Source organism: Miniopterus schreibersii (genome assembly GCF_964146895.1).
Source record: "Miniopterus schreibersii genome assembly, chromosome: 1".
NCBI classification, from domain to species: domain Eukaryota; kingdom Metazoa; phylum Chordata; class Mammalia; order Chiroptera; family Miniopteridae; genus Miniopterus; species Miniopterus schreibersii.
The window spans coordinates 157,467,534-157,492,813 of record NC_138101.1 but is presented as its reverse complement, the minus strand read 5'-3'; the positions used below and the strand labels follow the sequence as shown (position 1 = coordinate 157,492,813).

The window sequence follows — 25,280 nt, the reverse complement described above, 5'->3', positions numbered from 1 at the left end:
CCTTTAACAAAAGACTTAAACAACACAAAATCAAAACTTTTCGGAAGGTTTCCATTTCCAAACTAGAGCTTTTATGAATTATGCGTCTCAGAATTTTAAGTCTAGATATGTGATTTTAAAAACCCCACAAAAACGCCCAGCCAGCCAACCAAGCCAACCCATTCTCCAATCCAGACACACCTCTGGGGGAAGATGCTATCGCCTCTTGGGGGAGGCGGACATGTGAAAAGGAAAGTCAGGGGAAGGCCTCTGAAGGAAATGAAAGCGCCCAGGCTGCGTTTCCCTCGTACACAGATAACACTTGAGGGCATTATTGCCGGCAATGAATATCCTTTATGTTTAAACAACCTTCACTGATAATAAAATAATTAGAAAAATGTATGTGCGCGCGTGCTGTTATTAACGTGGCTTTGCTGGAAGGAGATTCGGCCAGTTCTTCAAGGATGTTAGGAGCCTCCCCACCCCCTTCTCAGATGACATGTTTATACTCAGGCAGCACTTCTAAATTTTTAATAGAGACGAAGAGATTCCATTTAATTAGGGAGAGTGACTTGTTTATGTGCAGGTTATACATTTACGGGTTCTAATGAAGAACGGAAAATACCTATTGAGCAGCCTTTGAAGTTCCGCCTGGTTAAGGGTGACTGTGGATCCAGCTCCGTGGAGGCGGCTCAGGCCCCAGTGACCCGAGAGCAGAGCCCGGGGAGTGGGGTCCAGGTGAAATAACCGCACGGGGCGTGTGCTGATCGGTGCTCAAAGGATTTGATTTTTCCTCCCAAATCGAAGCTCTTTCATCCTACATTTGACTGGAATATTGAAACTCGTTTATAGGGGGGAAAATGTTAAGGAAGTAACAAGATTTTTTTTCTTAACAAATACCTGCATCATTTTATATAAAATCTCTTCTTTAAATTTTTACTTCTTATATTCTGTGTTAGCCTATTTTATTTGCAGATCAGATGACATAAACATGTTACTGTCAAAAGCGTTTTTGTTTTTTTTTTCACTTGCAGCGATCCTTTCTGAAAATGAGAAGTTAATTTTTTCTTAACCTCTGACCTAAGGTAAAAATTCCAAATATTTGCATGCCTCGGATATACTGCAAGAAGGCCGCCTAAATTAATGAGGTTCCTTGAATCGGTGTACAGAAATGAATTACACAGCTTAAGAAGTCGAAGAGATTTCTTGTGATTTTTTAAAGCAATATTAAGGATCGTATGGAATGAGAAATTGAGCTTTGTGTTATTACTGTAGGATTAGTTTTTAGTTCCTGGAAGCTGGTCTATTTATGGGTATATAGAATGGAATTAAACTCTGAAAAGGTTAATTTTTATTAAAAAATGTTCTGTGGAAGGTCTGTTTCCTATCACCTTGTATTAGTTTCCCTTTGAATCTTAGTTGTAATCTGCATGTGGAGTGAGTCCAGGAAGCTTGAATAATAATGCAGCCCCCGGGGGAGCCTCTCTTCGGGAGGGAGCAGGAAAAAGGAAATGCTACGTGCAGGCCCCTGACAGTAGGTACGTTCATCTCGATATCATCGCAGCTGATGGACTGTAGCAGGCGACTCCCAGGGCTTGCGTTTGCCATCTCGAGTGTACGTTATAATTTCTGTGTGGAAAACAGGACCCCAACATACCAATGAAATAAAGCCATTCCTAATTGAAAAGGCCTTAAAAATATTCACTGAAAGGAAAAGATTTGTCTTGTTGCAGGGCAAGTGGCCGGCAGAGAGTAAAAGACTAAAGAAGAAAGGGGAAGGACCCAAAGAAACCACGGCCCTTTGCTTAGCTTGCTGACCACGCTGAAGGCTCCCGAACATTTTAGCACTTGCACATCCATTTTCTCTTTCGCCTGTGTGCTTGTCTAATTTATTTTACTAAGAAAACTCTTTCCCTTGCGCGGAGCCAGCACTGCGTAGCTGTGATCTTGGCTGGTGTGGGTTTAAGATCAAACAGGATCTATTAGGGTGGGATTTGTTTTCTTATTGATCTTCCTGCTTGGGTCGGGCTGACAAGCTGCGAAGTGATGGGAGGAATCAGGGCAGGAGCCCTTGGGGGCGATGCATCCTGGCCGGGTCTCCGCCTCCAAGTGGGAGCGGGGAGCCTGCAAACGGCGACCGGCCAGGGGCTCGCAGGCGACAGGCCAGGGGCTCGCAGGCTGGCACCGTGGGGGCGGGTCCGGGGAACTCCCAGCACCATAGATGTTAAATGTGGAAGGTGCTCGCTGATTGCTTTTCGGGGATTGTACTTTAGGTGTGGCAGGCGGGCCTGGATTGGAGTGGCTCCATATACCCAACTCAGGCCTAATTCAGGAAACCAAAGCCTCCCGGCTTTGTGGGAGACAAAGAGAAAAGCAAAGGAATTTGGTACTTTAAAAAAAAAAAAGTTCACTTAGGAGTCAAAACATACTTGCTTAAAGAAAGCTACGGGAAATTAGAGTGAGAAGAAGAATTTTTGAACAAATTAAACCCTCTGCCAGTAAATGGAAAGAAGCAGGAGAAAAGGTTTGGGGGTGGGGGGCGGGGAGTACAGTTACTAAAAACAAGTCATTCTGCTCCAATCTTTCTTTCTTTTTAAAGCATCAGGGAGGATTTTATTCATTTATTCTCTTACTCAGAGAAGTTTACCTAGCTCCGGTCCGCAGCCACTCAGGGCCCAGCCTGTCACAAACAGGGAATGGAATTTAACAGCCATCGGCGTGTAGATGACTTGAACCAGGGACATCAAGGCTGTCTTCTTAGGGGACAGCACGTGCGTCATGTTCCTGCAGAGCAGGAACGCAGCACTGTCATCATTTTCATCCGTAAGGATATATGTCTACAGATTCTTCTTCATTTTGGACGACCGCCTCAGTCAGCTCGGGCATTGAGGGTCACGTTCTGCTTTACCCACCTTTTCATGTTGCAAAAACGCAAGAGGGAGAAACAGAACGGGGGGAGCAGCCATTACGGGGGATACTGTGGAGGGCAGCAGGACCCCCCAGGAGGGCCGACCTCCAGGCTCTTGGCGAGGTGTTTACGCGGCACTGTTTCTGTCAGTCTCCTCCCCTATTCCTTCAGTGGGCAAGTCAGCCTTAGGTTCTCGGTACATCTGTTCCTTTGGGGAAGAGGAAATGATGGGCATCGTGATGACCGGCACTACCAGGGGAAATGTCAGCTGGAGCAGTGTCCCCTTCCAGGGTGCTTTTTTGTGGGGACTCGGCTGTCACCAGCTGCCTGACAGCTTCTCGGCCATCCTGTGGGGCGAAGGGAAGAAAATAGTCAAAACTGTGCTAGCGAGAAGGAATTTAGAAGGCGCCTAGTTAGACAGCTGACCCTTGAGCAACATAAGGGGTGCCAATCCCGATTCCCACGCAGTTGAAAATCTGCATATAACTTTTGACTCCCCCCAAACTTTACCCTTAGTATCGATGAGGGATCGGTTCCAGGACTCCCTGTGGATACCCAAATCCACAGAATCTCAAGTCCCCTGTATAAAATGGCTCAGGTCAATGCATAAAAAGTCTGCCCTCTGCATCTGTGATCTGTGGACACCCAACCTTGGATGGAGAGCTGTGCAGGTATTTACTGGGGGGAAAATCGTGTAAAAGTGGACGCTCATAGTTCAAGCCCATGCTGTTCAAGGGTTAGCTGTACTTGGGCAGGGAGTCCTTCCTTTGCTATTGGGCATGGGAAGTAACTTAAAGGCCAGATACTCCAAGCTTTTCATTTCTCAGGTGGGTAAACTGAGGTCCTTTGGAACTCAGTGAATTGTTTAAGACAATGCAACTTAAAAAAATAGTTTATTGATTTTTAGAGAGAGAAAGGGAGAGGGAGAGAGAGAAACATCGATGTGAGAGAGAAACATCAATCGGCTGCCTCCTGCAAGCCCCCCCACCCCCAGGAATCAAGCCTGCAACCACCGGAATGTGCCCTGACCAGAATCGAACTGGCAACCTCCCAGTACATGGCACACCACCCAACCAACTGAGCAACACTGGCCAGGGCGAGACAATGCAACTTGGTGGTGGTAGAATGATATCCATCCTGCAGCACACCTTTGCGGAGGAAGCTGCTGGGGAGATGGGGGACTCTTTTAGGGACTGGGGGGGGGGGGGCTCGAGATAAGAGAATTGTGCTCCTTGCTTCTTAAAGTGTAGTTATTGGACCTGGAGCTGGTTAGAAATGCAGCATCTTGGTCTCTACCCCAGACCTACTGAATCAGAATCTGCAATTCAACAAGATTCTTAGATTATTTTTGTGAATGGTAGAATTTGAGAAGCACTGATGCCCCAAGCCCAAGCTAGGATTACCGGACTCTCAAAGCTGCCTAATTTCAGCAGGTGTCATAACTACTTCTAAGAAAGATGTTCTTGTAAGCAATATTTTTAGCTAAAGTGGGCACATTAAGATTTAAAAATACGAAATAGTAAAAAGAGTGATACTACACAGTGAGGGTGAAGATGTGGGAAAATGGTGGTATTTAATGGTACAACCTTTCTAGAGGGCAATTTGGTAATAGGTATTAGTCTTAAAAATGTGCACACCCCTTGATCCAACAATTCCGCTTCCTGGGAAGTTATTCTGGAGAAATGATTGAACTAATTTGAAAAGCCGTATGAATAAGAATGCCATCTTTTTTATGACAGCCAAGAAAACTGGAATCGGTCTTTATATCCAATAGTAGAGGGTAAAGAGATTATGGAACCTACAGTGGGACATGATGCAATCACTTGACGTGATAAATTAGAGGAGCACTTAGTACTCCAGAAATATGTTTAAATATGTTTGTTTGATGAGTGAAAAATTCAGGTTACCATGTTCTGTATAAAATGACCTTATATCTTGCTTAGAAATAGAAACATAATTTAAAATCCAGAAGGCGATGCAGCTGAGTGTTAGCAGTAGTAATTTCCAGCAGTAAGATTATAGTTTTCTTTTTGCTTATCTTCATTTTATGATTCTTTTTTTTACAATTGATGTGTATTAATTACCTAATTAAATATGGTAACATAGCTATTATTTTGGAAGAGCATTTTTTTTCTTGAAGCCTTGAATATTTTACTTCCTTGGCCAAATTCCTAAAAGGAAAAACATTTTAATATCTTGTGTGTAAGTTTTTCACTGTACTGACTACATTATATTAAACTTACCTATCAAACATCTTTTAAATATCTATTAAATATCTTCCTGTTCCAAGACTGTGAATACCTTGATGACCAAGACTAAGTCTTGTGAATCTTTATGTCAAAGGCCTAGCACGGGCGTGGTACACAGCAGGCAGTTAATCACTGTTTTAATGGATGAATGAAAGGGTTTGGGGTGACTGTCTAAAGATTTTACTTTTTTCAGGAATAGCCTAGGGGATTAAAGTTCTTAGCACACCGGAACTGATGCTGTTGCATATATGTAATGTGCTTGATGAGATAACTATTGAGGGCCAAGTTCTACTTGACCTATTGGTTTAGCTACAGTCTCTACTCTGGTAATAAATGGTTCTGTGAAGAAGGGGCCAGGGCTGAGTATGTCAGGAAATCAGGCCATACAGGAGGAAATGTGCTTCCCAGGAGCCCGCCACCTCTGCTCCTGTGGGGCCCACTGCTCTCCAGGTGGGTCTAGCGGAATCCTAGGTGAGGACCTGAGTGGAAGTTCTTGGGCAATGGAAACGGTTTCTGGGTCCCAGTCTGTTTGTTGTGGTTGTAACTTTGGATTTTACCCCAGTAGGAGACAGAGTTATGAGAGGCTTGAACTATTGCTAAGTAGTGCTCACTGTGTTTTGGCAACCTGGAAAGAAGCATTTGCCAGCATTCTCTCGCCTGACGCTTACTGCTTCCTTATGAGATAGGGACCCACTTTACAGAGCAGGAAACTGAAACGGAAAAAGGTTAAGCTACTTGCCCCCTAACTTAAGGCATCAAGAAGTAGAGCCGGCATCCACTTGAGGACCGCTGGCCCAGAGCCCAGGCCCTCCTGCCATGCTGTAAAGAAGTTGGGAGATGGCCTGAGGGGTTCCCCCAGCTCTGTCACACTTCACTGTGACTGCCAGTGGGGACATCCTCGGGCCTTTCTGAGTTTCTCCAGTTCTCCTTGTTAAATATATTCTACTTAAGAATGAGCCTCTATATTCTGTGGTCACCATTTTTTTCCTCTTGCTTTTGGCTCTAAGTGAAGTAATCAGAAAACCTATTTTATAGCTTTAAAAAAAGTTAAGGAAATAAAAACTATGTTTTAAAAAAAATCCTCACCTGAGGACATGCTTAGAGAGAGGGAGGGAGAGAGAGAGAAACATTGATGTGAGAGAGAAACATCGATCTGTTGCCTTCTGTCTGCTCCCTGACCTTAACTGGGGATCAAACCCACAGCACAGATATGTGCCCTGACTGGAATCGAACTGGCAACCCTTTAGTGCACAGGGTGACGCTCAACAGAGCACTCCAGCTGGGCAATAAAAACTATTTTTAATAAAGTTATTTGTTGGTCCCTAGAAATATCATAAGATTCAAGAAAGTGGTTTGCATATTTTACTTAAAGATAAACCCTAGCTTTAATTTTGCTTATAATTTAATTATGAGTTAATTTTATTTATTTTTTATTTTTTTAAAAATATATCTCTATTGATTTCAGAGAGAGGAAAGGAGAGGGAGAGAGAGAGATAGAAACATCAATGATGAGAGAGTCATTGATCAGCTGCAGCCCTCGACCAGGGCATGTGGCCTGACAGGGAATCGGACCCTGATCACCTGGATCCTAGGTCGATGCTCAGCCGCTGAGCCACGTCCGCCAGGGCAGAGTTAATTTTAATTCATAAAGTTCTGATAAAATTCATGGAAGATTCATTGGAAGGTTCATTGAATGCACCTGAATATAGGCTTGTTTCTTGGATATTCCAGTTTCTGTATTTGGAAATGTTAACAGTATAAAAATTATTAGTTCTAATCTACAAAATTGGGGAGATGTTTCTGTTGTTGAGTGATTAGTAATGAAATATGAATATTTGTTTATAAATCTTTTTGGCTGCTTTACATTTGGAATTTGCATCATAATACAGAAGGATCTTGAAAAACATCTGGGGAAGGTTTATGATTTGGTCCAAATTATATACCCAAGATGTTTCAAAGTCATAAAATGATATATAACTACTCTTGAGTTTTCTTAGTCCCCTTACTCCCATGGGCTATATCTAAATTGTAACAGTTTGTAACTTGCATTTATTTGTGTGATTATTTGATTTACATCTGCCTCTTTCACTAGCCTGTGAGCTTCATGAGAGCAGGGGAATTGCATCTGTTTGCTTGTCGTTGCCTCTACTTAGCACAAAATAGCATATAATAGCACAGAACACAACAGCGACAACAATAGTGATGGGTGGGAGTAACAAACACTGGTGGCGCCCTTGCTGCGTGCCGGGCATTGTGCTGAGCGCTTTATACTAATCCGTGTAATGGGACTTTGACAATTCTTGGTTGAATGACTTTTATATAAATGAAAGGTAAATTCTGAGTTTATACATCTGGTAACTATTTAGTGTTGTGGGGGTTTGGGAGACTTTATCACAAGAACTGGAAGATGTTGGACTCGAAGCGATTTGTCAGAGGAAGGCTTTTCTTTTTCGTATCTGGCAAACATTCAAGTTTTCGTGTTTTTACACTCTGTTATTTGTTGGTCCCTAGAGCAGATTTTAAGCCACAAGAGAAGAGGCTAGACTCTAACTGAAAGAAAGAGCGGCACTGCTCTTGGAAGTGGGTTTGATGTGCACGAGGATGGTGTGACGAGCGGCCCTCACCCCCGCGCGGAGGGAGCGCTGTCTCTCAAGAAAGTTTCCAGCTGGCGTCTGCGTTCCCGCCGCAGTAACCGCCACTTAATTTATTGTCATTTAGTGCAAAAATTGATGAGAACATAACCTTGGTAAGGTTTTTATGTTTTATTGGCTATAAAAGATAAAATATGGAGTAAAAGGAAGTAAACTAGTATTTTGTTAGGTCAGGGGATGGATTTATGCTTTAACTAACTGATAGACTAGTCAGAGGGTCATAAAGATGAGAGTCTCTGCCTCTCCTGTCTCTTCTCTTTTCATATGTGCATCCAACAAGCTTCTCTTTGTGGCCATCAGGCCCATGGGAGCTCCCCCAACACCAGGCCCCCTTTGTCTGAGGCTTTAACCCAGCTGTTCAGATCAAGACTATCACGGAGGCTTCTGTTGCGGACAGTAAGCAGTTGGGATAAGTCTAAATGAATCAGATACTTGACATGTGCAAATGGGATGTTTGTTCCCCAGGGACTCCGCGCTGCATTATGTGTCTTGAATGAACAGGCAAAAACAAAGAGAGCGAGTTAAATTGAATTTTTCTGGAAACACACAAAAAGATCCGATGTTCGGTGATTGTGGTGGGGGGAGGATGCTGGGAAGGTCAACCCATCCAAGTCCCCCAACACAGCCTACCCAACCAAAAAAAAAAAAAGATTTCAAAATCATTCAATTTGATGATCTAGGCCAGTGGTTCTCAAACTTTAGCCCAAGCAGCACCTGGAGGGCTTGTTAAAACCCAGATTGCTGGGTGCCAGGCCCAGAGTTTCTGATTCAGTCAGTCTGGGGTGAGGCTTGAGAATTTGTGTCTCTAACAAGCTCCCAGGGGATGCTGCTGCTGGGCTGGGACTACACTTTGAGACCTGCTACCTTGGCACTCACTTGTCCAAGGCGTAGCTGTGTGGACATGCCCAAGGAGCTGTAAGAGTCCAGGAAGACATCTCCCCTCAGAAACACGTAGCTGGGTGAGTCTGTAGGGGTGTGTGTGCTTCATGGGTAAGCAAGCCAGGACCTGTTCTAAAGATAAATAACCACCTTAATCTTTATAGTTTGCAATCTAAGGCTGGACTGAGAGAGAAAACAGACAAGTTAGTATCTTTCCTTAAATGTCCTGTTCGTTTTGTAGGATTTGCTTCCAAAATAATATATTTGCATGGAGCTTCTGGAAGATGCTGGTCTGTTTTATTGCTGTGTCCGGGATGCTAAGTACAGTGCATGCACCAGGCCTGCTACATAATTGGCAGGACTCAGTGCAAAATGAAAATTTGGGCTCCTTGTTCAAAAATTAAGAATCTGAAGACAGTGGCAATAGAGCATTAATCCCAATATGGGCCATTCTAGTGCAGGGCCCTGTGTGGCACCCATGAAGCTGGCCCAGTTTGTCACCTAGTAGGCACACCTTTTTTTTATTGTGTTTCACAGATGTTGCGTTTTTCACACATTGAAGGCAAGACTCTCTTCCACCAGCAAAAAGATCTCGACTCACCGTATTGCGTTACTCACTGTATTGCGGTGGTCTGGAATGGAACCTGCAATAGCTCTGGCGTAGGCCGTGCTCGACAGAAGCAAGCAGTGTTTTAGCTTCTTTCACCCAAAGATCATTGAGTAAAGATTGACGGAGAAAGGAGTTTGAAGGACCTCCTGGTCTGATTCCCTCTTTTGGGGGGTGGAGGCAAGTGCTCTCATTTTATGTAGCCTTCATAGTTATCTTGGTCCTTTGCACCTGTTACTGCATTTCCACCAGCTCTGTGCAGGCATTATGATCCCATTTGCTCCATGCTCAGTTATGACTTGGCCATAGTGGTTTGGACCAGTTTTCTGAAATCCAGTGCTGTTTTTCTAAAAAATTATTTTTCAATGATCACATTTGCCTCTCAGAGAGGTTTAGCTATTTGCTTGGAGACACACAGCCAGTGACATTGAGCAGGAACTTGAACCCAATCTTCTAAATCCCAGTTGGAGGTTCTTTTGACTACCCACTACTGAAGAAAGCAAGTTTGGGGAAGTTTATTGATTGTATTGATCAGTATTTTTGAGCTTTGAAGCTTTAGAATTGACCCAGGAAATCTAATTGACTCCTGGTTTATTTCTCCCCCTGTATACTGTTTAGTTCTGAGAACAAGTGGCTCCTCAATTATACCCTTTTCCTAGGAGAGCCTGGCTCCTTAAGTTCCTTACTACTACTGGCTGAGCTAATCCCCAATTCCCAGTGCCTTTCTGCAATACTACCCAATGTTTAGAGTAAATAAAAATATTTATTTCCCAGTACACTGGAATACTTCTCTGCCCCAACCCTCTTGATTTATCTGTGTGTGCCTGATGCTCACTCCCTTGTTCTCAGTGGGTGTGACTCCACCCCCAGGTACCAAGCCAGGCAGGTTTGGTGATTATGGCCCAATACCCATGGGCAAGCTCTCTGGGTTTGGGTCCTGCTTCTGTCTCCTATTTGCCCTGTGATTTTGGCTAAGTTTGTTTTCAATTTGAGATATAATTGCCATATAATATTGTATTAGTTTCATGTGTACAATGTAATGATTCAGTACTTGCATATATTGCAAGATGATGACAATAACTTTAAAGATTAACTCTCTCAGCAACTTTTAAATGTACAATACAGTATGAACTATTGTTACCATGCCATACACTGTGTCCCCATGACTTTACCCATTTCACACCCCCTATGCCCAATTGGGCAACCGTCCACCTAGTCTCTGTATTTATGAGCTCTTTTTTTTTTAGATTCCACATATAAGTGAGATCATATGGTATTTGTCTTTCCCTGTATGACTTATTTCACTTAGTATAATGTCCTCAAGGCCCATCCATGTTGTCACAAATGGCATGATTTCAGTCCTTTTTATGACTGAATAATATTCCATTATATATATCACATTTTCTCTCTCCATTCATCTATTAGATGGACTTTTAGGTTGTTTCTATGTCTTGGCTGTTGAAAATAATGCTGCAATAAACACGGGGGTGCATAATTTTTGAATTAGCATTTTTGTTTTCTTCAGATAAATACCCAGAGGTATTGGCGACAATTTTTATGTACCCACCCTGAGCTTGTTTCCTGGTCTGTCAGGTAGGAATAATGCAGTAACAGAGGCTTGCCGTGACGATGGAAGGGCACAGTTTATGCCGAGTGCTTTGTTGGTAGCATCACTGGGTCGAGGTCTGGCCCTGCACATAGCTAGGCAGTGGGTCAGATGTACTTGGTCTGTTCTCCAATGCTCGTTTCATGCCTTCCCACCCCCGAGCAGGGACTGCGGGCATGTGGCCTTTCCCATGGTGTATCTGCACTACAGGACATTCAAGATTTCAAACAGAAAAAGCAAAAACCAAAACCAAGGGAGGGAACGGTGTTACCACAATTGGCAGAAGCAGCAGATGTTTTGAAGCAGACTTTTTGGTGGGTGGGGGGTGAAGAACACCATTTAAAAAATATTACACCTTGTCGGTGGCCATGTGTTGTGACAAGAGGAAACGAGCCTGTGTTTGAGAGTGTAAGCAAGGGTGTGAAGCACTCCTGAACTTCATCATTAGGACCTCTCCTCCCCTTGGTCTCCCAGTCTTTCTGCAGTGTGCTTTGGATGAATCGATTCTGTGGTTGTGTGGGGCTCATTTTATTGCGATGTGCTCGCTATAGCCTCTCATCCAGTCTTCTATCAGTATTTAGAACGAATGCAAATGTATATTTACCAATATCTTAACGTGCTTTTCTACACCCACCAGTATGTTTGTACAGCTGAAATGTTAACACGAACATCACGCGATGCCATCGGGAGACTCGTCTCACGCCAGCTGCCTCGCCTTGTGACGGGGGAGGGGGCCTTGCGCTGCGGGCCTTTTCACTTCCAGCGCCTGCTGGCTTCGTCCCCTTGGCTGGCCCGCGCCGGTGCAGCAGCCCTGGTACCGTCCCCCTTCCTCTCTGTGCACCCTCTTGCACCCGTTCAAAGTCCTTGTAATAGGGAGGAGCTGCTTTAGGTTTTCAGAGCGGTTTTTGGAGGCTGGGGCCGAGTGAACGCCCGGTAGCTACATTGCCATCACTGAACTGACCCGACGGCTTCACTCGCTCCAGGTGCCTTGGGAGCGCTCTAGGTTTCTGCGTTTAGTAAAGATGCATGGAATCAAGACCAACCTTTGGTCAATAACATGGCAACCTCATGGAAAAACCCACACTGTTGTACCCAGGGAGAACCTCGCTTCTCCTTTGCTCCCGCTGAGACTGTGCCATCTCCTAGGGTTTGCTGCGCGCTCTGGCTGAGCCGGGTGAGCAAGGACACCGTGGGCACCTAAAACCAGGGACAGCCTAGGAAGCTCTCTGCTGCTCGGGGTCTGTCTCTTTCCTGATGGTGCAGAAAGAGGAAACCAGCCGATGCCTTCTTTAACTTTCCCTCTCTCCGCTCTGGGTTAGGCCGATGAGCCTCAGACGGCTACTTCGACACCACCTCAACGTGGAGTCACCAGATGCTAACTTGGACTCATCCCCCCCAACAGCGCTGCTCCTCCCTCCAAATTCCTTATCTTCCTTCTGAATTCCTGATCCAAACCAGATTTCTGAGGATCATCCGGGACCCCCCCTCTTCCTCACCTCAACACCCAACGACTCACTAAATATTGATTGAACCTCCAGTCTTTCCAGACCCCCTCCTTCCCCATCCCCACGTTCCCTGCCCCCCTTTAAGCCATTACATCTCTCACGTGGTGGCTGTGGTCCCGTCTGCCCTCCCCACCAAGCCTTGCCCTGAGCCAGAAGTCCTGCTCCAAACTCACCGCTTCTCAGAATGGAGGCCAAACTTCTACTTTTAGAAAGAATAACAGATTTTTACTAATCTTCTCTTGCACCTCTCTAGCTACATCTGCTGAGCTCTCAAAAGCAGCTGGAACACATCACTTTATTTCCCCAAATGTGGCATATTTTTTTTTAACTTTCCGGGCCTTTTTGTGAGCTCGTTACCCACGCTTCTTTTACTGTGCTCTGTCTGTATAACTATTCTCACCTCAAGAGTCACTTCCTCTTTGAAGTCTTCCCTGATTGCTCAGGCAGAGTTGACTCCTCTCTCCTTCTGACTTCCAAAAAAAAAAATCATAGCATTAGTGGCACCACATGACACCTAGTTTTTAACAGGTGCTTGGAGACAAGGAGCTGATCACACCATTATATTTAAAATTTTTTTCATCATAGAACATTTTAAGCCTATTTCAAACATTTTTATGAGCTGTAGAATACATACGAAAGAGGGGTTAAACTGTAGATATGAAATTTAGAGAACGGTCACAGCAAAATCAAACATCAAACACTCATGCGTTTATTACCCAGGCCTTAGACACAGGATTTGCCCATCTTCAGAAATCCCCTGTGTGTCTCTCCCTGGTCTCATCTGCCTCTCCCACCCCCTGTAAGTAACTGTTATTCTGAATTTCATGTTAATTATTAACACGTTCATTTTTAGTTCTAAAAAATGCCACCTAAGTAGGTATCCCTAGGCAATACATTGTTTGATTGGGTCTGTTTTGAACCTCATATAATTGGAATTGTTCTGTTGTATCCATTTATGACTTGCTGCTTTCTCCCATTATTGTGGTTATGAGATTTATTCTGTTGATATGTGTCATCATGGTTCATTCATTTTTTCATGGTTGTATAAATTCCATTTTGTGAATACGCCATATTTTATTTACTGAAGCGATTGATGATGACTTGTTTCTAGGTTTTACAGTTATGAACAAGGCTCCTGTGAGCATTCTTGCCCATGTCTTCTGGCACATGCAAGGTTGGCCTTAGGATAGATACAGCTGCAAGCGGGGCATCTGGATAGAGTATATATGCCGGTTTACCTTTACCAGGCGTTACCAAACATTTGCCAAAGTAGGTGTGTCAGGGACTGTATCTTTTCTATCTCGGCATCCCTGGTACCTAGGACAGCGCATGGCCAGACAGTTGCTCAGTACATCCCGGCTGAGTGAAGTAGGAAATAAAGTAGGTGTTTAGTCGCAGCCCTTGTCTAAGAATAGCTCTGGGAAGTAAAGGCAAAGCAAGTACCCTTTCCACCCCCAGAGTCAGCCAACAGAGGGGCCTGCTGACATAGGATAGCGTGACGTGTTTTAATAATAATAAAGTAGAAATGATGCAATTGTAGAGTCTTATACCGCTTTATTATTTAAAATTTTTAAAATTTTCAACTACAGTTGGCATTCAATATTATGTTAGTTCCAGGTGTACAGCATAGTGGTTAGACATTTATGTGACTTATGAAGTGATTCCCCCACTGAGCCTAGCACAGGGTTTGCCCATCTTCAGAAATCCCCTGTGTGCGTCTCCCTGGCCTCATCTGCCTCACCATACGTAGTTATTACAATATTAACTGATTATATTCCCTGTACTGTACTTTACATCCCTGTGACTATTTTGTGTCTTATACCATGTTAAAGAGGATTCTTAGAAGACCCAGTTGATATTATGACTGTAGCAGTCAGAGCCTTCAGAGGAAAATTGGTCCCAACTATGCTTTTCAAATTAGTAACCTTCTCACAGATTGCTGAGGGGTAGGCGTTGGGTGCTAGCATACTTTGGAATGTGGGTCTTTCTTCATTGCATCTTTTGGAGCTTAGAGTATATAGGCATTTGATAGAGGAGAGATTAATGCATCTGGAATGGGCATGAAAGACCACAGCATTACAGTGCTGCACAGAGGAAAACATAGATGGACTTTCTGGGTCTGAAAACACTGCTAAGCCCTGTTACAATGCAGGTCATACATTTGAATAAAGCTTTAACTTAATCGTGCTCCTTGAGATATCTCTTTGTAAAACAATATCTTAGGGATCTCTTCTTTTATCCAAGCCTTACTTAATAAATTGGTTCTTTTTAAAAGAACCTTTTTATTTTAAAATAATTTTAGATTTACAGAAGAGTTGCAAAGATAGTGTCTACAGGGGGTTCTGTATACCATTCACTCAGTTTCTGCTGATGTTAACAGCATCTCACAGAACTGCGGCACATGTATCAAAACTAAGGAAATAATGCTAGTGCAATACCGTTAACTAAATGACAGACTTTGTTTCTGATGTTACCAATTTTTCAGCTAATGTCCTTTTGCTGTCTAGGATCTGATCTAGGATGCCACACATGTATAGTTGTCACAGCTCTTTCAATCTGCGGCAGTTTCTCCTTGTTTTCCACGACCTTGGCCTTTTTGAAGAGTGCTGTGTAGGTATTTTGTAGGATGTTCCTCGATTTGGGTTTGTCTGACGTTTCTCATGATTAGACTGGGTTGTGGATATTTTGGGAAGAATAGCATAGAGGTGGAAGTGTGCTCATCACACCATGTGAGGGGTACATGCTGTCAACGTGACATATCACCGGCCATGCTCACCTCGATCACTTGGTTAAGCTGGTATGTGCCAGGTTTCTCTACTGTAAAATCACCATTTTTTCCTCTCTGTACTCTGTGCATTAGATGTGAGTCACTGTGCTCAGCTCACTTTAAGCAGGGAAGTGTGGAGTATCAGAGAATTTGTGGGCATATATTAAAACCACAAATTAATTAATAAAAATATTTTGGCAGATGCTTTGAGGCTATGCAAATATTCCTTTTCTGCACATTGGTTCTTTCATATTAAGCAGAAAAGAGAATATTCAGAACCCAGGGACAGAAATAATCAAAGGAAAGTATTGACAACAAAAGTTCTCCTATTTGTTACTTAAGATATTAAGTAATAATCAACTAACATATTATTTGGGCCTTTCCCAAAAAGGTGTCCCTTGGTTTAAAAATTGAGCAGTTGAAACCAACATTACAGGAGGAGTGGACCAGAGAAAGGCTCATCCATAACCACGCGCCATGGTGACAGTTTCCTTTTCTTATTTAATTGGCATCCATGACATCCATTCACAACTTTATTTTTCTATTTTGGGACACTAAAAGTAGGACTTTATTTTTTGATAGAAATAGTATTGAGCAAGCATCATAATTTCTCTAGAGAGAGAGCAAGAGGTAAACATTCAATTTTTCTGTATTTTTCTCTTGTAATTTGTACAAGTTATTATTTGGGATTATTAAACACGGGTGACAATTTATCAAGCCTGTATTTTTTTTCTACATAAATACAATGTCCAAGAATACCCTCAATGGACAATGCCAACTTTTCTGCGGGTTTCCAGGCACAAAGGGACATTTCATGTTACTAGCGTGTGCATCTGTACCAACTCGTAGCTTTACTGCTGAGAAAAAGTTCCACTAAAATAATCCCTTAGGATTTTCCCCTAAATTTCCTAGAAAATCAATATGTAAATTTTAGAAAGTTACTCTTCTTTTAAAAATTGTTGGGTTCACCCCAAACTAATACAAAATAATATTGAATATAAATTGTAATAGAAAAAAATAACAAAAAATAACAGCGTATGTCCCCTGAAGGACAATTATAAGAATGTTCACAATAGACTTAAACTGAAAAAGAAAATCTAAATGTCCATCAGCCAGAGAATGGATAAGTGCATTTCGGTTTATTCATGTAATGGAATAATAAAGGCTCCACTGAGCAGTCCAGAGCCGTGTTCGGTGACATGGATGTATCTCAGAGGCATGGGTTGTATGAAAGAAGCTAGACACAAAAGAGTAATCAAGGAATCATATTCCATGATTCCTTTCTCTGAAGATCAATAAAACAATAGGTAAAATTGAAAAAATATTGGGTTTTATCATTTTATGTTATTTTATGTCTCAACCAGAGGTTCCTAAGATGGGGTGTCTGAATTCTTTATCAGTCTGAGTTTTTATTTGCTAGTTCCAGAAACGAACTCTGCTTCTCTTAAACCACACACACACGCACACAAAAGAATCTATTAGAAGGGTATTGGGTAGGATCTGAGAATAGGCTTGGAGCTGGGTACGCAGCCAGAAACTTCTTCCAGTTTGGCTAGAGAACCGGCCAATGCGAATACGGTGCTGCTGACACTCCAGCCGGATGGGTCCTGTGCAATGACTTTGGACCACTCTTGGGTCTCCAGCCTCTGACTCTGGGCCTGGGCGGGTGTTAGTAGGAAAGTTTGGCCGCTGCTCGGGAGGCTGGGGGAGCGCGGGCTTCCTCGCGCGTGGAGAAGCCCACTCACCAGGTGAGAGTCCCCGAGCGCCCCGAGGGCCTCACCCGGCAGCCAACATAAGTAACATTCACTACAGATTCGCATGGATGGCGGCCCTTCGGCTATAAACTTCATATGTTTCTCAAGTCTATCATTTTTTAAAAAGAACCACTGCTTTAAATACTCTATAATAAACATGTATTATTTCATAATAATACCTGTATGAGAAAACCATAACAAACTTATTTTCTTAACCTACATGTTGACTTTCTTTTTTAAAAAAATCTTTATTTCAGAGAAAATGAATATTTTCATAATTTAGGACAAAGCAAACACACTTTCTTGAGTCCATTATTTTGGGTAATTGTGATTTCCATGAATAGTGTTACTAAGTATCATTTGAATATTTGCCTACATGCTTGTTGGAAGCTTCTGTAGCCTTCTCTTGGTAAGAATTCCAGTTTTTCTGAATTCTTCTCTTTCCTTCAGTTATTCCACTTTGCATTCTTCATAAAAGGCAGAATCAGTATAGTAAGCAGTTAGATGTTCTTTTAATGCAGAATTTTCTTTCTGGCACTTCACTACCATAAGGATTCCATACTCCTTGCAACAGTTGGTAAAATCTTGAACTTGTTCAGAACATCTCTCTCGGGCCTTTTGTCTCATTGTTTTAGGGATCAAAACATCTTTTTCAACATGTCTGAGATGCTGCTCTGCCAGGTCGAGCGCCATCTCGGCGACAGAGGAAGGCGGCCGTGTGGCCACTCCCGGGCAGGGGGCCTTGACTTTCTTTACATAGCTACTGTTATAGCTCTTTCAGTTTTCTTCTTTTGAGGATAGTCTGGATATCTTTCTGGCTTCTCTGGTATTTGTTTGAGATTTTTAAAAAGTAATCATTTCCTTTAAAAATCTGGTATCCTAAGTTTATTCTTCTTTTTCATTTAGAAATGTACTTCTGGTTTGAAAAAAATGGTGATCGAATGTAAGCATTTATCTCTGAAATGTCAGAAGGACGTAGACTCACAGTAACAAGGAGAGTGGGAGTGGAGATAGTAATAATAACATTCTGGAAACTGGAAAGCAGGAGGGTGAGTGGACAATTGACTTAGTAGATCTGAGAACTCTGAGTCCTAGGTCAACACGGGGAAAACCATTACTCAGCGGTGCACACACATTTATGCAGTGCCCACCACATGCCAAATGCTTTCTTGGCTCCTTGGATTCATGAGTGGACAAAGTCAAAGACCACTGTTCTAGTGAAGTTACCATTCTGGCAGGAAAATCCAATAAATCAACCAGGTCTGCACCTGAAAAACCTCGAGTGAGCTCAGGAATTGGGGTTACCAGATATCTTTCGAAATGGCAGTGGATGTGGGATGGAAACATGAGGGTTAGTCCAAAGTTCATTTGAGAAGCAGTTATTCCAGCATTGTTCACTAGAACTTTCTGCATTGATGGAGGGAGATAGTGTGTATCTGTGCTGTCCAGTGCAACAGCCACTAGTCATATAGGGTGGGACAAACGTAGGTTTACAGTTGTTCATGTGGAAAATAATACAAAAATAAATAATGATAAAGAAACTCTGTGTTTCACATGCTCACAACTGTAAGCCTACTACTACCCCATCCTGTGTGCAGTTGTTCTGCACTTGAAATATGGCTAGTGCACTGAGAAACTAAATTTTAAATTTTACTTAATTTAAGCTAATTTAAATTTACATGGCTTCAGTGGCTAGTGGCTACTGTATTGGACAGCACAGAGTAAAATTCTGTTTCCTCCCCAACCTGTAACCACTGGATGGTGCCCCTCTCCCAATGCAACAGAAAGTTTTGCATTTATTCTGTGGACTAAGGGACATTGTGCACGTAAGAGGGAAGGGTGGAGGGGGTCAATGGGGGAAAAGGGGGACATCTGTAATACTTTCAACAATAAAGATAAATTTTTTAAAAAGAGGAAAGGGATACCATACCAAAAGGGGGATCACCTGAATTTGAAAACTTGATTTTTCCCCCCTCCCACTTGATTCCCCAAATGCTGGCAGCCAGCTTCTACCTGGTATGAGAATAGCAATTTAGTATCTGATCAATCTGTGTAGTCCAAGGAAAAAGACCTAAATTTGTTAGCATTGGGGATTTCCCAATGAAACAACCCAGCCAGGTCATCTAGGGTAAAACCCAGAGATGACAGCTCAGCCCATGTACTCAGAGCCCCCATTGACTTTTTAGTGCCGTCATCATAAATGTGAGCAGACAGCCGAGACTCACCAGACATCTGAGGATGTCTTCCCTCTAAAATGAAAGGCAGACACTTCAAGAAATGAAAAAAAAAACCAAATTTGAGGAAATAGAGACAATTCAGGGAGAAGAAAAATGAAAAAAGTCAGATAGGAGATAATTTTGCATTCCCTAAACAAGAATAGAATGCTATAATAAATGAATGATCAGAAGAATAAAAACTAGAGAGTGCTTGGAAAAAATGATGCCACAAACCACAAGCTCAATATAAGGTTTGGAAAACAAGGATGCAAATTTCTTCTAGAAACTCGAATAAGAAAGCCAGAAAGTATAAAATAGAAGAAAAGAGATAAGAAAATTAGACCTGACTAGGAGGTCTAACATCCGAATAATAGAAATTCCTGAAATTTAAAGTTGAGTGAATGAAAATGAGGCAATTATCAGATAAATAATTCAAGAACATTTTCTAGACCTGAAGGACATGAGGTTTCAGAATGAAAAGAACCAAGTGCCCAGCAGAATGGCTGAAAATAGACCTGTACCAGGGTACATCCTGATGATATTTCTGAGCACTTGGGACAAAAAGAGACTAAAAGCTTCCAGAGAGCAGCAGGAAGGTTATATACAAGGAATCAGGAATCAGAATCACTTGGGACTTCGCATGTGCTCTCCAGTCTAGAATTCTCTACTCAGCCAAAATATCGGTGAAGTATAGGGTTGAAAAAATGCTTTTCAGACATGTCATGCCTCAAACATTTTACTTCCCCTGCATCTTTTTCTAATAGAGCAACTAGAGAAAGAAATGTTCTGTCAAAACAAATGAGCAAACAAATGACGTTGAAGATACAGATTCTGAGAGAAAGAGAATTTAACACTAGAGGCAGGTGAAGAGAATTTTCAGGATGATGGTGGAGGGAGATTCCCAGGTGAATCTGTGCGATAGACTGAAAGAGCATCCAGAAGCTTGGAACAGGTTAGACGGTTCAGGAAGAGAGAATTTCAAAAGAGAAAATGGATAGTGTTTGCACATGTTGAAAGAAAAACTAGATAAGGGGGGAGGTGGGAGTGTCTGAAGGTAAAGTAATGAGAGTTCATAAAAAACTAAGCAAATAAAAAAAGAGCTAAGTGCTATGGAGAATAAGTTGTACACGAAAGAAAAAGTAATTATGCTTCAGGGCCCAGCAGTGGAATAGCACTCACATAATCATCATAATATAAAACTGAGTAATAATTGAACCAAAATTACCTTAAAAACATGTTGGGGACACAAAGGACTGGGACATATGTCCGTGAATGGTATGTGTGTGTGTTGGGTGGTTAGGACAGATAGAAAGCAGAAGACCTATTTTCAATAGGGGAGGTCAGTGAGTAATGCCTAACACTAGAAACTCAAAAGGAAAAGGTGTATAATTACTATGAGAGAGATAGGGGTAAATATCAGAACAAATAGTGAAAGTGCTTCACTGGAGTGGAGAGGAGCTTGGGGAAGAACAGCCGTTTTCCATGATAACTAGCCCTGTGGAGCTATTTGCCTTGTAAAACCCTTTGTACATAAAACTTCTACTAAGGTAAAAACAACAACTAAAGAACATTAGACATGAGGTGTCTTCAGCTGGGATGACAAACTTTCTCAGCTTCTGAAAGGTGTTTGAGGAAAGATTAAAAATGATTTTAGGAGTCAAATTCTTCACCGTTCCAAGGTTATAGAAGGAAACTTCTTTGTTACTGCAAATATCTGAAATGGTTAAAAGTAATTGGGTCTTGCATAACTGCCCCTCCTTCCCCCAAAGTGACGCAGAGGATATGTGTTTACTTGGCCAGGGCCTTTTTCCTGCCTTCTCCTGGTAGCAGCACTCCTTATCTTTGGGAAACGGCCTTATTTCCACTGAGTCAGTACTGGTGGGTGCCTCCTGGTTCTCTCTCCTGGGCCACAGAGATGGGCGCTTGACCAAGTCTGTGCCTATCTTCATTTACTCTCCTTATGTCACACAGCTGGCCCAGGATGGGAACATGACTCACATTAGGCCAATCATCAGCCTTCCATTTTCTAACGGGAACTAAAGAAGAACAATTTTTAATTTTTGTGTGTGTGTTTGCCCGTGTGGCTATAGAGATATAAGCCTGGATTACTTGTGGCTATATTTCCAGTGTGCAGGGTCAGTTGTCCAGAGAAATTGAAGAGAGAAGAGAGACATTTGGGAGAGGAGGGAAGGAAGGCCTCTGAGTCCCTGGATCTAGCTGACCCGGAGTCTAGCTCCATCCCTGCCTTTTGCATAGTTTGAATTCAGAAGCCAACAAATCCCTACCTCCTCTCTTCCCCGTTGTGGTTGGGGTTTTTTTAATGCTTACCCGAGAATGTGTTTATTGATTTGAGAAAGAGAAAGACAGACAGGAATATCGAAACATCTATTGGTTGCCTCTCTTACCACAACAGGGGATTGAATCTGCAACATAGGTATGTTCCCTGACCAGGAATCGAACCTGCAACCCTTTGGTGCACGGGACGATGCGCCAACCAACTGAGCCACCTGGCCAGGGCCCTGCCCCTTTTTTTGATAAAACTATTTAGAGCTGGAGTTTTGTCACTTACAGCCAAAGGATCTGGACTAAGATTCAGCATGTTTTATATCATTAGGCAAGGAAAAGGTTTTCAGATTCAAGAAGGAGACCATAAAGCCCATTAGTCTCTATTTAACATTTTTCCTTTTTAACTATTGGTATTATATTGACAGGAAAAGGCTCTCAGATGGGTTTGAAAAGGAATTTGATGTTTTGACAATCGATACACAGAGCTGCCCTGTGTCAACCCCAGCAACAAGAATGCTTAGCCTTTGCTGAGATAAAGTTGATTCAATTCAATGCCAAGTTATACATTTAATATTAAATCAAAAAGTTGACTTAAAGAGTTAAAACCCAAGTTTAAGGGTTTACTAATGATCTTCTGGACATTGTGTTAGGTTGTCAATATAATGGATGGTTTATGCTCTCATGTCACTTAAAATCAAGTTAGCAGAAGCTGGCGCAGATGTGTGAAATGTTTCAGCATCACAGCGTAAGATCTATAGGCACTCACCCAAAAGAAAGGAGGCTTGCTTTTGATGCAGCTTCTGGCCAGTGTGGTCCAGAATTTGCTTGTCAGTCCCTCCCCTAATAAACTGATCATTTCCCCACCCTTTCCTTGAACCTGGCATGGGGCAAGGGATCTTGGCTATGACTGGGAGTAGAGCAGCAAGCCTGCTCTTTTGAGGTTAGCTGTACATAAACAAACACCCTTGGTATACACAGAGGAAGAAGAACTCCAGTGCTTTGTTGGGAAGGAAGTGTAAAGCTCAGCTATTCTGTGGGCCAAGAAGTGCTGAGCCTGCAGGATCCTCAGCAGAAGGGAAGAAACTGCTTTGCAATAGCTCCACGCCTGCAGGGTTGCCCCGCTCTCATCAGATGCTTTCCCTGCTCCTACAGGCGGGCATTGCCCAGAGGAGGAGGGGATGGCGAGGTGCCAGCCGTAAATAATGAATAGCACCCTCATTTACATTCTTTTTTAGTGGTGCCTGTTTGCACACAGCATTGCAGGAACCCGGAGCCGGAGGAAATGTGACTTGGAGCCTGCTTGGGCTCCCTCCCTCCAGTGTGCCTAGCTCGGGAAAAGGCGGCGCGCTTCCCGGCAGACCATCTGGCTCCCTCCAATGTGCTTATTAGTAACAGTGGAGGTGGGTGTGCTCGGCTCCGAGACAGATGCTGAGCTGATGTGTAAAATATGGCTTCCAGCCAAAGCACTAATCACGATCGCCTCTGAAGTGGTTCCAATCGTCTGGATGAGGCGCTCCGGCTCTTATGTTGTTTGTACAAGCTGGTAGTTAGAGGTGTTGTGTACAAGATATTTGTAGTCATAATTTCTCCAAACAGGTTAAGGCAAACATTATGAGAATCAGCATATTAATGTGCTGTGTTTCAAATTAGAATTATAAACACACTTTCCTCATTGGAGGCCTAATCTGCTAGGAAGAAGCCAGATGTTTAATGATGAAACCATTATTTAGGAGGACCTATCAAAGTAAAACAAATTGTTGCTGTTTAGGTGGAGGGAAAAACCTGCTTATTGTACGGGAACTTGGAAAACTTGCTTTCAGAAGTTTCTTGCTTGTGTCGAATTTCCATGCACCTCTTGCGGCTGCTCAAGAACAGGATTCCATGTGGAAGCATCGCTTTCAAGTGGGTGCCCTGTCCTCCTAGGACAAAACCACGCACCAGGACAGCTCCTTTCCTGGGGAAGAGGTGGTAGCTGATGGGCTGGAGTAGTAGTTTGAAAAAAATTTGGTCTCAGAGGCTTTTTGATATTAAGTCCTCATGCTCTTTCTGTGGTTTCTGAGGTCAGAGCCAGGAAGCAGGGCTTGGTGACTGTTGACATTTGTGTCTACCACTTGCTTCCAAGTTTCCTCCTGTATGGGGAACTGGCTGCCACATTGCTATTATTAGATATAATCATTCCATTGGCCCCTAATTATCTTTTTTTTAAAAAATGTGTTTTTATTGATTTCAGAGAGAGGAAGGGAGAAGGAGAGAGACAGAAACATCAATGATGAGAGAGTCATTGATCAGCTGCCTCCTGCACGCCCCCTCCTGGGGGTCGAGCCCACAACCTGGGCATGTGCCCTGACCAGGAATCGAACTGTGATCTCCTAGATCATAGTTTGATGCTCAACCGCTGAGCAACACTAGCCGGGCGGCCCCTAATTATTTTTAAGGGGGCACGACACACACCCTTTGCATCTGTCTGTGAGTATATCTTTCTTTCCTCTTCTCCCTTCTTGCTCCTTTCCCTCCATCTTCCACTCCACTTCCTCATGTTTCTCCTTTCCCCATTTCTTATAGGAAACACATTTTAGAGATTATATTGAATTGTTACTTTAGGCTGAAGAGCACACAAAAGGTTGGAAGAAGCACAAAGATGGGCACTGGGAATAGTTCTCTAAAATTTAATGCCATCATGTGTCTTGTCTGAAATATCCAAAATGCTCCCACTATTATTTGTAAGAGTTCCAACTACTCACTTTCCCAAAGTGTTCTTGCTGCTGGCAGGTTTTTGAACTGTCCAGGTCCTTTCAGAGTACATGAGGCTCTCTCCTGGTAGATTAGTAACAGGCCACTTGGACGTGCATACATTTTTAGTCATTACGGCAATGAAAGGAATGCAGCTCGAAGTGTTTAGAAACCATCCAGGTTGGAGGCTTCCCTTCTGCTGGATTCTAGACTCTTGGAGCTGTCAAGTCTTGAAAGGATCCAGAGAAGCTAGCACCGTACCTGAAGTTTCCCCACAAAACTGGGAGAGTGCATGTGGCACAGGGCTCATTTCCCCTTGCACCTCTGTCATTATAAGGGACCTGAAAGAAATCATCCCGTAGAAGAGAATGTGTTCTCTGAGTAAAGATTTCTACTAATGCCATCTCATTTTCCTTGAAATGCATTTTGATTTCTCCTTCCTAATCTGTGTCATGTTCCTCTGTTTCATTCATTCAAAAGCACCTATTGTCCCTTCCTTGTTTATATCTTTTTTATTCTTGCAAGCCTTAGAAGGGACTTAAAGTAGGATCTAACTCAGCTGCCGATCCAATACTTGAATTCTCTCAACATCTTCTTGAGAACCCCGCACATAATTGGTCATATCCAGGGACAGGACACTCAGCACCTTCCCATGTAGCCTATTTCGCCTCTGGGTGACTCTAATTGTTAGAATATTCTTCTGTGCTCCGGCTTTAAATCTATTTCTTGGTAACTACCTCTCATTTATAGCTAGATCATTGTGACTGAAATGGGGTAATGAATAGAATGTATTTAGCTTAGTGTCTGGTACAGAGAAAGAACACAATAAAAGGTAACTGCTTTTATTATTGTTATTATTGGTTCCTGTTCTGCTCCTTGGAGTTGTATAACACACCAATTCTTCACATGGAAGCTCTTTGCATAATTGAAAACAACTATTGTCTGTTCTTGACCCCGAGTCCCCCTCCCAATATTTTAAGCTAAATATTCCCATTAACTTGGATCATTCCTCACATGGCAGAGCTTGCATTTCTTTACTACTGTAGTCACTTGCCGTGGACATTATAGCTTGTTCTTCTAGGCTTAGCTCCTAAAACTGAAAGTAATATTCATGTAGCAGGGAGGTTCTGATTCATACAGAAT

The 25,280-nt window shown here is 42.7% G+C and overlaps 1 pseudogene across 1 annotated transcript; it reads right to left on the bottom strand.

Moving 5' to 3' along the window:
- Positions 1 to 17,277: 17,277 nt before the first annotated feature.
- LOC308559526 (COX assembly mitochondrial protein homolog pseudogene) lies at positions 17,278 to 17,598 on the bottom strand (annotated as a pseudogene). Its single transcript has one exon. The product of its transcript is annotated as a COX assembly mitochondrial protein homolog pseudogene (transcript).
- Between the last annotated feature and the right edge of the window lie 7,682 nt (positions 17,599 to 25,280).